General features: G+C 44.4%; 1 protein-coding gene across 3 annotated transcripts in view; it reads right to left on the reverse strand.

Moving 5' to 3' along the window:
* FRYL (FRY like transcription coactivator) overlaps nucleotides 1-13,853 on the reverse strand; it is a 156,500-nt gene extending 142,647 nt beyond the window's left edge. For 2 of the 3 annotated variants that reach the window (XM_052681909.1, XM_052681907.1), the window contains exon 1: nucleotides 11,460-11,610. The gene's annotated coding sequence lies outside the window, so the exon portion shown is untranslated. Of the gene's footprint in view, nucleotides 1-11,459; nucleotides 11,611-13,837 lie in introns of those variants that run through there. The other variant, XM_052681908.1, reaches the window with a different exon arrangement.
* Between the last annotated feature and the right edge of the window lie 300 nt (nucleotides 13,854-14,153).

Here is a 14,153-nt window from a genome sequence, read left to right on the forward strand (position 1 = left end):
AAGCAGTCATAAAGGAATGTGTTTATAGACAGATACAAATCTGAGTTTCACCTGCTAAACTCCTGCTCTTCAATGAGTGACAACATGTGTTGTCTGCATGTTTGACAGTGCAGTCCATAAAATCAACATCACTTTTTCCTCATTAGACTATTAGGGCAATAAAGTGTTGTTTTCTGTGCAGCAGAAACATATGGGCCTGTCAATCTGTCTCCATTAATTACTGCTCACTTTTTCCTCCCTTTATTTTTTTTTCCCCTCTATTAGAAAAAAAAGTTTCAATCCACCCATGCAAAGCCTCACATGCCCCCTCCAGTTTGAAACGAACAGTTGGCAGTCCTTAAACTCCTCCTCATCTGCACCAACCAAATGCTCACAGCTCCCAAAGACAACTGAAACACGACATTACTCTTGATAAAACTGAAAGCATTTCAGAACAGAGATTCACCACGGCTTACACTGACATGGTAGCTCACTTCCTCAAACCTTACATTCACAGATACATAATTCACTCCTTCACACGGTGTGGAGCGAAAAAACAAAACCAGTTCGTGATTTGCAATCAGACCCATTCTTCACTACTCTGCACTCCATCCCCCCCAGGCTCTCCCCAGCAGACTGCCCAACAGCCCAGCCGTTTACTGGAGGAAATGAAATTAAACTGAGAAGTAACTCGACAGAACATAAGGACAGGATGCTGCAATTTCAGTTTAATTGGCAAAGTATCCAAAAGAGACTCAGAGAGTGGCAGGCCTGTGAAAACTCACTTAAAGTGTCTCAAGTTTTTCAGTTGTACATACCGAGTAACAATAAACTTCACATTGCAGTGCTGTCCAAAACTTCAAATACAACTATGATTGTATCTACGTACAACCTAAGGTTTCCTACAGAAGCAACTTAATCTGATTAAGTCAACAAAGGAAGCAAGTACCAGTAAAGGCAGCAAAAGGTTGAAAGTCTCCAAGGGAGTGAGGAAGGATTACAGTAACTACAACATCTGGCTGGAGGGAAGAACACAGGGCTTCATTCCAACTGCAGCTCACAACCTCAAGTTTTAACTATGCTTTTATCAGACTGGGAAAGCAAGGTGCCGTAGACAAGAAGGTTCCAGCTTTGAGGTTCACCTATTAAAAACTTATTTACAAAAAGCTAAAATAACAGAGCAACACAAAGCTACATAAAGGCCTTCCTTATGACTTGAAGGGAGAGTATAAACAGGATGTGGCATGGCTGTTTACAAAGGTGGATAGTGATAGGATAAGGGGGAATGGTTTTAAACTCAGACAGGAGGTTTAGGTTAGATATTAGGAGGAAATTTTTCACACAGAGGGTGCTGACACAGTGTTAGAGGTTGCCCAAGGAGGTTGTGGATGCCCCATCCCTGGAGGCATTCAAGGCCAGGCTGGATGTGGCTCTGGGCAGCCTGGTCTGGTGGTTGGCGGCCCTGCACATAGCAGGGGCTTGAAACTCGATGATCATTGTGGTCCTTTTCAATCCAGGACATTCTAGGAATCTATGAATGCTCAAACTGTAGGAGATTAGCTATAATAAAAATTATTTTAAAAATACATATCTAAGGATAATTAAATTTTCATACTTAAAATTCAGAACTCTTCTTAACATGCTGAATTGGAAAACAAAAAACAACCAACCTCACCTTTCGAGCAGTAATGAATTCTCCTATATACAAGGCTATTGATTAAACCTAGGGAGGTAATGGAGAAGACTACTTTCAATGACTGCACAGAAGGGGGGTGGGGATTTAAAATAAAGCTGCAGGAAATCAGCATGCCAACACCTGCACATAAGGAGCTATGTATATAACACACTAAATTAGAGTGTTAAAAGTTATAACTTCTTATAGTTACTGGGCCAAAAGATGAAATGACATAAGACTCAAGAAATGTTATGTTTTAAGTAACTGCTGCAAGTAGTGTTTTCCATGTTACAGACTCTTTTTCCATACACTAGGCATGTTTTTATAAAGTTGGAATAAAGTAAAAGATTAATTATATTACTTTTTAAAGGCATCATGTAAGCAATGCTGACAAGTTGCTAGAAACCCAGTTTCTGGGCAAACACAATGGTCCATGATTACTTCAACATGTGGCTGATTTGTACTCAGCTGCCCTGGGCATCACAAGCACTAACACAACACACTGTCCATAGGGCCAGTACCAGAGGAGCAGGCAGCACAAGTCCCCAAAGTCACAGGGGATGCACTAACAGCCCATGCAATAGAGAAGCATCAGATTCATTACACATACACTGTATCACACAGTGTATCAATACACAAAGAGATAAGCCTTGCCTGTTACAGTCAACTAAGCAACTTTCCCATTACAGCTCCAAGAGATGCTAACAGCACACCAGAAGACTTTCAAGGGCTGTCCAGTTCCTCCATCCTACCAACTTCATCAGGTACATTTACACTGCAGCTGGTTTGGTCTGTTTGTTTCTCTAACAAATACATGGCTGCCCCATAAGCATAAAAAAAAATTGAGGGCATCCCCAAAAGTAACAGTTTCTGAATTTGTCAGCAATCATTTGTAAGCTCATCACCCCCGTGAAACTGGGCTATAAAAGAACAAAAAGGGGGAAAGTTGTTTCCTAGATCACTATCATCCTCATCTGTCCCTTTTTTTTTTTTTTAAACTGAAGCTGGACATTGGTTGTCCTAACAACTAGCAACTAAGAAGATCTTTAGTAACAACCTGGTTCTTGTGCTCATTTTAAAGGCTTGAGGTAAGTTAATAATTTAGCAAATATATCACAAGATTCAATGACAGACTAAAAAAATGATCCCATGACAAATTGAGCATTACTACGTGCTGCCAACAATACAGTGGTATCTCAGCTTACAGTTACTGACCACACGTGTTTAAGTTCAGGCCACACACTTTTCTGACACCAACAAGCTCTTTACAGAAACAGCTCATCTCCCAGCCCACAGGCAGCATAGCTGAGTGACTGCAGGCCAATTAACCATGTGGGCACATGGATGTCATAAGCATGAGCATGGATATTGCTAGAGGAAGAAGCATGGTTGAAAGGCAGGAAATTGAGGCAGTTTCAGCTCCCACATAAGGAACGTGCAAATGAGGAGTAACACATTATGTAGAAGGTCCTGGATTGAGAAGATCATGGTAAAAGAGAATAAAGCAGAACTTCTGTCATACAGACACTTCAGAATGAAGCCAACCTTCTGTACCTGAAAACTACATTTATCATAGTGGTTCAACAATTAATCTTCATTAGAATTATGAATAGCTCTCCGTTCACAAACTGACAAATTTCAATTGAAAAGACTCCAATATAATCACAATTTGTAGCTGAAAGGCATTTGTGAGATAAAGTTCAGAGGAAAATTTTGTGCCAAATGTGTAATAACTTGACCATAACAGCTCAAAAATGTATTTCTGCACTATCCTTTCTTCAGTTAGCAGAAAAAAAAGTACGTGAATATGAATCATCTCCATTGGGAGACTGCCAAAAACCTGTTTGCTCTTCAAATTGTGATAACTTTTTATCTTCTGGAAATTCATTTCTAAGTACTAGAAATCTGCTAAAATTCAACCTGGGTTTTCAGCCAGAGCGTATTTTAGCATAAGAGCTTTCAAGTCTCTCAGCTTAGCCTCTTAATAAAACTTGCACTTACTAGCACAAGACTAGACTCCAAAACAAGTGACATTAATCGTTTTCCATTATGCCATTTACCAGGTAAGACTGTCTGGAGAGGTGTTTGCCTGCCCGCTAAGAAACTACAGGATAAGTGTCCAAGTGTTCAATGTACTGACTATGAAGTTAGTTACCTTATGTCAGCGTCCGAGGTCGTACACTCATACACAACAACACCAGCTCCAACAGATGCTGCTTCCACCATGCCAGTAACTCAAATGCTGTCTGTCTCAGCACTGTACGTAAGCCCTTTGCACACCAGTATTTTAAAGAGAAGTAACAAGTTTGTCTCCAGCTTGCCTACTTTTATGTCACCTCGAGATTTATCATCTGCTGTTCCTTTCTGTTTCCTGCACACTGGGAAAGAAAAAAGGCAGATCCTGCCCCATGGCAGCAGCTATCTCCCTCAGGTGCATTGCTGCCTGCAACAGTAAAGCAGAAGAGCAGGTCTAGATCCACGCACTGCAGCTGATTCTACTGAAGGTCTTACAGGCAATGATCCAAGTGCCATCAATCACCCTACCTGCAGTAACAAAGTACTGGCAATAGGAAAAGCAAGAACTCCCACTCAGTATGCAGCGTAAGCACAGGAGCCTACCTAAAACTCTGACCCCTGCTCCATCACCAGAACAGCAACCAATGCATAACACAGCAAACAAAAAAAAAAAAAAAAACAATCCTTCTCAATTCAAGAAGCTTTCAGAAATTGGAATTCACTACAGTTGAAGCACTAGGAATCACTGAATGAAAAATCAACAGCTTATGTGCTACTTTTCCTCCCTTAGCAGACCGTCAATGCTAAAAATATATTCTATTTTTAAAAAACTGCCAAAAAGTGTTAAATCACCTACCAGTTCCATTACTGTGCTTGTACAAGGAGAAAGAATACACAGCAGTAGAACTCTTCTTCAGTTACCAATACAAACAGTATGCATATTTGGCAAGGTGTATGGATTTAAAGTGAAAAAGCCCTATTTTAAGTAGGAGCCATTCCCTGCTCCTAATTAAAACTAATTTCAACAGAAGCTGAACTGTGGTCCTATATATCAAATAGCAGCCATTCTGCAAACAGGCCGACCAGCACATGCTGGAGTGTTAACAGTCAGATTTCCTATAGTAAGCAGTTGCAGAAAAACATCCTTAAATTGATAGACCCCAATGATTTCAGTATCCTCTGGACTCTGGGAATCTGATGTACATCCTGTAATAAGACATTAGTGCTTATTAATGAGAAGAACAAGGACTCTGCTGTACTTCCACATAGACTGTTCCTATCTACTCTTTTTTCTTAAAAAGAATTTACTCTGAATTCTGTACTCACACAGGCTGAAATGTGAACTTGCTATTTCATTTTGACAGGATCCCAAATGAGGTCATTCTGCATTCTCCAGACTCCATATTCACCAAAAATAAGAAACAGAAAAGTAGTTGAAATATTCTTTTTGTTTCTAGGCTCAAAGCATTATAAAAGCCCCACTGATACCTTCTCCAAAGCATCCTACCCTTCTCATAACAAATGCACACTGGTTTGCAGTCATCTGCTGAATGCTAGATAGCTGTCAGGGACTTCTAGCATTAACACATTTCAACTCCTAAACATAAAGTGCTTGCACCACTACCTGAGGCAGGTGAAGATCTTGCAACTCTGAACTACAATCATTTTGGTTTTGAGAGAGCATGCAGTAGAAAGTACTATAAAATTACAGGGCCTGAGAAAGACTTGAAAACAGAAATATTTACTCAGTTTAAAAATGCAAATCAAAAGAACAACTTGCAGTACAGCATAATATGGAGTGTGCTATGTAGCACTGTCCGTAAATATCCTCCCAGGCAATAAAAGTTTGGGCTTCAAGTTGGTTCAGATCAGTTGCACACCATTTACCTCCACCACCAACAGAAAGACAAGGATAATGAGTGCCTACCTAATGGCTTGGTTATGGATTTTTAGCAACAAACTATAGTATCAGCGGTTGATTGTGACAGACAGAAAGAAAATGTTCTCAAACATTTTATAGTTGGGTCTCATCCCTCCAAAAGCATTATATTAAAGCGTTAACAAGTACATACAGTGGTAGGTAAAGAAGATTCTTTCCTAAAAGCCTGTTCTGTTCATTTTGTGCTTCCCTCTACATATTCCCAAATTTGCTTTCCAACCCTTCTCATTTACATCTATCTCATCTATCTTATTAGGGAGGCAGAGGTGAGGATACAGAATGAAGGATCACCAGCATGAGGTATTCGGACACACCAAGAGAAGCAAGAGAGCAAAGGACAGCAGGATCTGTGTGTACATACAAAGGAATAGGTTAGCAGTAGCAGAGTGAAGGTGTCAGCAGCCACTTCCCCCAAGAACAGCAGCACTCTCTCCCACCTTCTTTCTCTCTAAGGCCTGGGGTACCCACCAACTCCTCGAGCCGCTGCAGCAAACTGGCCTCTGTGGGATCAGCTACAGCTCAGCTCCCTGCCCCGGGAATGGAGTAAGCCACAGCAGTCCATCTGCACAATGCAGCACATTTTTCAGTTTTCAGATGACATCTGTTTTTAGATTATGTCTGCAGAGGAAGAAGTCATACTATTTTTGTTCAAAGTCGTCTTTTATAATGTGATCAGCATTACCGGCAGACTGATGAGCTCCATTTGCTGTCTATCCTGAACATTCTGTCAATCTCAAAGATGTCTAGCTGCCCCAAAAGTTCTACCTGACTTAGTCCATATCAACACTTGTGCTCCTGCTCTATTTTCATTCAAGACAGGCTGAAGCTTTCCCAAAGAAAGTCAGTCTCCCTTTCCAGCTCTGCTGTTGACCACAAGTGCCCTCCAGGGCACAGCGTTTGCAGCAGATGCATCCTCACATTAAGGAACTGAGCACCAACACCAACTGAGCAATCAAGTCACTCTACAATTTTCACTGAAAACATGAATTCCAGAGACCTGGTTTTATCATTTATCATAACATTCTCAAAGCTCAGATTATAAATATTCCCTTGCCATTTGTTATTGTTTCTTAAATGAATATCTATTCTCTTTTAAAAGTCTCCCACGCTGTATCACCAGAGCCCTACCTCTCAGGTCAGACACAACTATCTGTACATGCAGTTTTCACCACTCTCTTCCAGCCCTTATTTTATAAATATTTCCAACATTATATTCAGTTACTCCAAACAAACAAACTTAGCTGCTTAGGACTGGCAGAAACCACACAATTGTTGTATTTTGAGACTACTGCAATAACAAATAATGAAGAAAAAAACAATAGCAGTTTGTCTTCTATGAAGGCTATCTAAGGCTGATTGAATATTGCAGAACAGGGCTCATCCTTTTTCTCACTATGACCATTTAGCACATTCTTGCCTCTAAAAGTGGTACTGGATGTTTCCTCTCAGTTTCTCTCCCCCAGGTATTTGCACATTGTCAGTGGCACCTTTGAGCTCCCTGAATGCTTTCCTCATGACCACAACCAACGCCACTCCCACTATGGCCTGGACTTTGGTAGGACCAAGGACACTTAAACCCAGTGTGGATAAATACTGCTATTGTCACCCCTATGGCTTCTCTTACCGTTTAACTCAATGAAAATTCATTTGGGTAGTACTATTTTTTCGCTGTAAATTGTAGTTTATGAAGACAAATCTGAGAAGTCTTGAAAGAAGTGAAGAAAAAAACACAACCTGAAGATCTACTGGCAAGATACTTTCATGTAGGCATTAAAAGACCTAAATCAAGTACAACAGAAACCTTCTCTGGAATACTTTATACAAGTCAGGTCAATACAAACACACTAAAAAGACAAATTCCACACAAAGTAAGGCAACGATGGAATGGCACAGCCACCAGGTGAACAGAAAGCATCTCATCCAAACAAGAGAGCCTGATGGTAACAATATAATTTTAATACACCAGGGGAAAAAAAAAAAAAGCCTATTTCCAGGGAGTATGTGGACTAGATATTAGAAAAGGAAACACTATTAAGCTGAACAATAATGTTGGCAATAGCAACTGATTGACTGCTATTAACAAACAACTTGAAAATTAAAAATACTCCAAAGCACCAGAGGAATCTCATTCTGAAGCAGTGTTCCATCCAATAGCAAGGTGACAAGGCACACAAAACTCATTATTTATCTTCTCATGCCAACTTCAGTTAGATAGATAAATAAATAAAGAGAAAGGTCCGAGCCAGAAGAGTCTTCCCATTCTCTGGAGAACAGGGAGAAAGGAAACAGGTGACCAAACTAACTCCACAGTGACCAGTAGCACCAAAGAGTGCACAGCAAGCAACCCAAGCCTTCTGCCACAAGCTGCCCCAAAAATCCAGCTGCTGCTTCAGGCAGAACCAGGCCCAGCTATCAGAAAGCCTGTTTTGTTTACACTCCTACCAAGTGCTGGAGTGCAGGATAGGTACCACCTGGGGGCTTGGTGAATTCCACAGATTGACTTTCTTTTCTATCACCTGCTCCTAAAAAAAAAAAAAAAAAAAAAAAAAAAAAAAAAAAAAAAAAAAAAAAAAGCAAAAACAAAAAACAAAACAAAAAAACCCCACAATTTACACTGACAGTGGCATACTGTATATGTAAACAAGAAAAAAAGGTTTACAAAAGCAGCACTGGGGCACTAGGCCCTTCTATCAAATATTTAGACATGTAAGAGAAACTGAATTTTAACTTTTCAAGTGTTGGGGTTGTTTTTTTTTTTTTTTTTTTTTTTTTTTTTTTTTTTTTTTTAATCTGTTCCTCTTCCTAGTTCTTGCTATTTCATTTTGTGCACAAAAATGGAATAAAACAGAAAATTCCCTCAAAACTGAAGCCACATCAAGAGCTGATACTCTTGTTCAATTAGCTCAAGAGCTCATTCCTTCTTCATGTTTTCCAGTGACAGCACTGACTCCTCTCCTCCCTCCCCCCCCCCATGGTACAACTTGCCTTTCTTCCTGGGAGGTGCTCATGTCACAGGGAATTAGGGATTGTACTAGATTTGGGGGAGGGGAAGGAAGGACAACAGTCTTGGAAGAGACAAAGCCACGCAGCGTTACACATGACATGCAGAAATTTAATCACCAAGCACTTGAGGGTAAGTGATCTAAATACTAGGAAAAAGACTAGCAAAAAGAACTGCTACTGTAATTGACAAAAAAAGGCAAAGCAAGCCTAGTTGAATCACTCTGGCTAACATCTTTTACTGGAACTGACCGGGATTTGGAGTGAGGCTGGAACTGAACTGCGAAACCCTCCCACGTTGCCACGCTCTTCTCCAGCCTGTGATCGCTCCTGAGAGGTTTATTACAGACCCAGAAGTCATAAAGGTTCAATGTTGTTTGGGTGCAAGCATGCCGAAGCACTGCACAGCGGTAAGCCACAGCCAGACTGCAGGAGGCAGCTGCTCTCCCACAGTGGGTGAGCTCCCCTGCACTTCCCACTCGTAGGACAGCAGGCCTGACGTTCGTCACGCGGTCACAACCCCAAACCGCTATCCTCACTGTTCTCACAGTAACTTGTGCAACTCATCTCTAACACTGAGCCACCTCCATCTCACACGGCTGTTGGAACATGACACCTGTGGTTGCCCTTGAGCTACGGCTCAAATGTATACAAAACCTGCCACAAGCCCATGGCTCTCTACACCAGAGGGAGCACATTCTATACTCATGATCTGGATTACACGAGTCCACTGAAGTGTACAGTCTGCCTGCATGCCTCTTACAGTGCTCAGATTAAAAAAAAAAAACATTTAGCCCTTTGTGCCATAATGAACCAGCTGCCACCAGCCAAAGTGACCAAGATAAAACTCCCTGAAGTACAAAAGTAGATACAAAACAGGCAATTTCTAACGTGGAACACCCTGTTTTCCAAGTTGGTTTCTTTAATACGTAGCCAATGGGAGCTGGGTTTAATTATAATCTTCTTAAGTTCTTAGAAAAAGTAAATACAGACAGGGTGTTCTCAATTGTATTAGCAAAAACTTTCTGCACATCAATTAATTTTAACCCCAAAAATTAGAAAGACATTTACAGTGGGGAAAAAAAAAAAACATTTGAGAACAACTATTGAGTCATTCAGGGCTAGCAGAACAACACTGGCAAGGCGTTAATACTGCAGTGTGAACAACTGAGACATTTTCATTGTTACCCTGTATTACTGCAGCCCTCCATCTCCTTCCTGAAGGATGTAACGCTACGACATGACCGTCAGCTGTGACTGTGCTCCTCTAGCTCAGTCAAACAAAGAAGTGAAATTAGTTCAGTACCTCAACCTTAAATTCATCCTGAAGAACCAAACATTTTATTTTTTTTTTAAACAAAGCTCAGTGGCATTTTTCTGCGACAGCATCCCAAAGCAATGTACCACCACCCTGCTTTCTGAGTGGGCACTGCCATCACATACTACCAGCCAACAGCCTCCAGGAGCCCCTACAAACAAAACAAGCTTCTGACACAGAACATTGTTCTCACCTCTAAGCACTCGACTTACTAAGCCTGCAATGCCATTTTTACCTGGGGTTTGCTTTCTTCCTGTGATATATCACAAGACAAAGCAATGTGTGGTTTCCCACTGCTTGTTCATGCTTCCATGGTGCTTCTGAAGCGCTGGAGTGCATTCTCAGTGCCACAGCAACAGTGGGGAACCTATAAAAGGCACACTGCAGGAACTTCTTAAATAGCTACAGGTAACTTCACTCAGTGAACCACCTCACAAAGCACAGCACTCCACATGCTCCACACTACATTGTTCTTGCAAACGTACATGGATCTTTTTGGCCAGGTCAGCAACCAACCTACCAACCGACAATTCACTATTTCTAGCCTCATTTCAGTGCCTTATCACCTGATAGATACATCCTTTGCAATGCGTGAAGCCAGAGCTCAGGGGGATGTCAGCACATGAGTACAGAAGAGCCCACATCTTTTGTGCATGCTCCCACATGCGCTCAGGTCTCTGGTTCTGAGGAGATAGAAGCCCAGGTTCTCTTTCACCTCTGGACTGCTGCTCAAAGCAGAGCCAACAAACGGCTCTGACAACTTCCCAGCTTCAGAGACCCTCAGAATGCAGTTTTTGCTTTGTTTCGTTTTCTGCCTCCCATCCGAGCAGGAACTACTGAACCACGGATTTCTGGCTAAAACACAAACCGAGCTGCTGCTTGCCGAGCGTTGTTACAGCCGAACAGAGCTATCACAGAACCAAAGTAGAGGAAGTACAGACATGAAAGCGGGCGGGGGCAGGGAATGCGGCCGAGCCCCCGCCGCACCTACAGCCACACGGGCAGCACAACGCGAGAGAGAAAACGAACCGGAGGTCCGAACCAGGCTCGGGCCTGCCGCCGCGCCGCGCTACCGGGATTTGGAGCGAGCTCCGCCCGCGCTGCCCACGGCCCGGCACCGCTGCCGCCTGCTGGGGCGGGGCCGGGAACAAAGCCCGGCTCGGGGCCGATGCCCCCGGCGCCGCCGCACGGTCACCGCGAAGCGCAGAACCTCGGCCCGAGAAGCCGGCCGAGCGCCTACCGGCCCCGGGGCCGCCGCCACACCACCCGGGCAGCGGAAGACGAGCGGGAAAAGCGCGGCGCGGTCAGAAAGGAAGGACGGAGAGAGGCGGCGGGGCGCCGTTACACCGCGGCGGCTCCGCCAAGGGCCGCCCGCCTCCGTCCCGCGCCCACCTCCGTCCTGCGCCCCCTCCCCGCCGTAAACAAAGCGACCTGGCCCGGGCGCACGGCCCGCCCTCGCGCCCCGTTTCCGTCGGAGCGGTCCCTCCTTCCTTCCCTCCCCCCCCTTCCCCGCGGTCCCGTCGCCACCTCACCGCTCCTGCCGCGAGCCCGAGTACCGCCGCCTCGAGTGCGCCGCGCCGCCCCACAAAGCGCCGCCGTCGGGAGGCGAGCGCCACCGGGCACGCCGCCTGCTTTATCCCGCCGCCGCCGCTCCCCTCCGGTAACTCGACGGCCCGGCTCGGCCTCCCGCCCCCCCGCCGCCCATTGGCGCGCGGCGCCCCACCAGGAACCGCCGCTCACTGGGGCGCGAGCGCAGCACTCACGCGGCACCGCCCCTCTGCCCCCTCCCCGTTGGCTCCGTGTGGCCGAGCCCGCCCTTGAGGCCCCGCCCCCCGGCGTGCCTTTCGGCCAATCAAAATGCCGCGCACGGCAGCCTCATACTGTGGCGATAGGCTGAGGCGGCGGCCAGTCCCGCCCCGCGACGAGCGCCCACTGCCGCCCTCGGCCTGGCTGCTAAAGGGTCCGCGGCCGCCGCGGCACTCGGAAAGCCGCCTGTCTTCGTGTTCAGCAGCGAGGTTCTCCCCTTTCCCAGCTGATTACTTGCCTGCTTTACTATGTAACCCCAAGGATCAGCTTGTGGAGTGATTTACGCAGCACGCTGCAGTACCGCTTATTATCAACGCGGGTAAGCTCCTTACTAATTGAGGCTGTACGTAACGGCTCTACAGACGCCCGCTGTCGGTTCTCACTGATGTGCCACAACGAAGCGTGTGAAGCACCAAGAAACTGACTCGTTTGTCACCAGCCACAGCGGCCTCAGCAGTACTCTGGATAGAAAAACCTTCGTTCCTCTTTAGGAGCAGCTGTTCTCAGCGCAAACCTGCGACCAAGAATCAGCAGTCCCAGCTGTTGTGCTCCACTCTTTTGTCCACAGCTGAGCAACAGCAGCATCTCCAGACAGTGATGTGCCTGTGCTTGAGCCCCGTAACTCTGTTTTACAAAGTACCACAGTTAGAAAGCAACTGATTCTCACACCTGCCATCTTCTCAGTACATAAGAAATCAGTTCATTTAAAAATAATCTTATTAGTCTAAAGTTCATTCTTGGTATCACTGGTATCATCACTCTGGGACAACATTAAGTCCTAAAAGATAAAAAGCTTATAGTCATGGATAAGCGAGTTCTATTACATCTAAAATGAGAAGAGAGACAGAAAACTCAAAGATAAAATAAAGGAATTTGGGAATAGTGAAGTGGGGAAATTGAATGAAAAAGTATTAATTTTATGAGACAAAAAAAAAAAAGAAAAAAAGTGTAATTATTTTCTTTAACAAAGGAGACAGGGAGGCATTTCCTCCCCATCTGAAGCTCTATGGCAAGAGAAGGAACAGTCCATAAGCACATCCTCCCTTACAAAAAAAAAATGCAAGCTTTAACAACAAATTGTTATCTTTACCTAGAATGGGAAGAAGCATTAAATAAATTGCCTTTAGAAATGCATTAAATAAATAAAAATATTGCGAATTCATGAGATGAAGTTATTTTGCTTTGGGATGAACAGTATTCATACCTGACATTCAGGTGTCAATGTCAATGAGTGTTTAATAATGTCAGGCTCAGGTGATAAGCAGAGATAAAGGTTGGAACTAATCTGCGTCATCAGGCAGAAAAACCTCATGCAAACTGGTAATTTACTTATTCTAGCATGAAAACTAAAAACATTGCTCCTTGGCTCCACCTTCTCAGATTATTTCAAGAATCCAAATTCAGAAACCCATCTCCTCTAAAGCTTTTTTTTTTGCTATGACACTCAGAACCCTGCAGGCAGTCACTTCTATCACTTCTCACACTCCTCAGCCCATTTATTCTGGGTCCTTACATGCTCACAAAGCATTGCCACATTCCGTACTAATTTCAGATACTTTGCATACACATTCCCTGCTGATTTCTAACACCTTCAGCCTCTAAACCTTGGATTTCCTATCTTCAGGCACAGGCTTTTTCTGTACAGTCATCAGGCAGCAGCAATTTAAGTCTCTTCACTTGAATTCCAGGGTTCAGAGACAAGGGCTGGCTGCAGGGATGGCTGGCAGGGAGTGGTGCATTCCAGGCAAGTAGAGGCATAACACTGCACCGAGAATTGGAGCAGCAGTACTGATAGTTTACAAGATAGCTTTTCAGCGCGAACCACATTATCAGAAACATCTTTCTCCCCCCTCCTCCTCCAGCTTTTCCTGATTTCTCATAATCAGCACTCACTCACTATCACTACCATTTGAACAAGAGGCCTGCAGACTCTTGTTTCTAAACATGCTCCAGCACCATCATCACCACCAAGCTCAGGCAGCTGCCTGCCAGGCTCCTCCTCGGGCTACGTTTAAATAAAGGGGAACCCTGCATGCAGCCAAGCGAGGAGCCTGGCACTAATAACGTGAACACCGACACTGTGAAAAGGAGAACAGCCACGTACTGATTACCTCTACAGGACTCGCCACTGCTGGAGCTGTGCCTGCTCACATTTATTAGAGGGTGGCACTCTTTAAGAAGGCAGGAAACAAGATAAGGCACAGGAAGGAAATGTTCTCTATTGAAATTAATGCTTTGCGTCCCGCCTGCTCATGCGAGGCGGCCGCACCGCCCGCACCCAGCCGTCACATCAAGGGAAAAAAATAATAATAACGAGAAAACTGCGAAGCAGGCACAGGCAGCGCACTGCCACACCGACACGAGGCTCTCCCGTCCTCCTTTCCTGTTTCCGCAGCAGAACCGCGAGGCCGGAGGCAGGA

This window comes from Tympanuchus pallidicinctus, unplaced genomic scaffold, assembly GCF_026119805.1.
Source record: "Tympanuchus pallidicinctus isolate F22 unplaced genomic scaffold, pur_lepc_1.0 scaffold2, whole genome shotgun sequence".
NCBI lineage: Eukaryota > Metazoa > Chordata > Aves > Galliformes > Phasianidae > Tympanuchus > Tympanuchus pallidicinctus.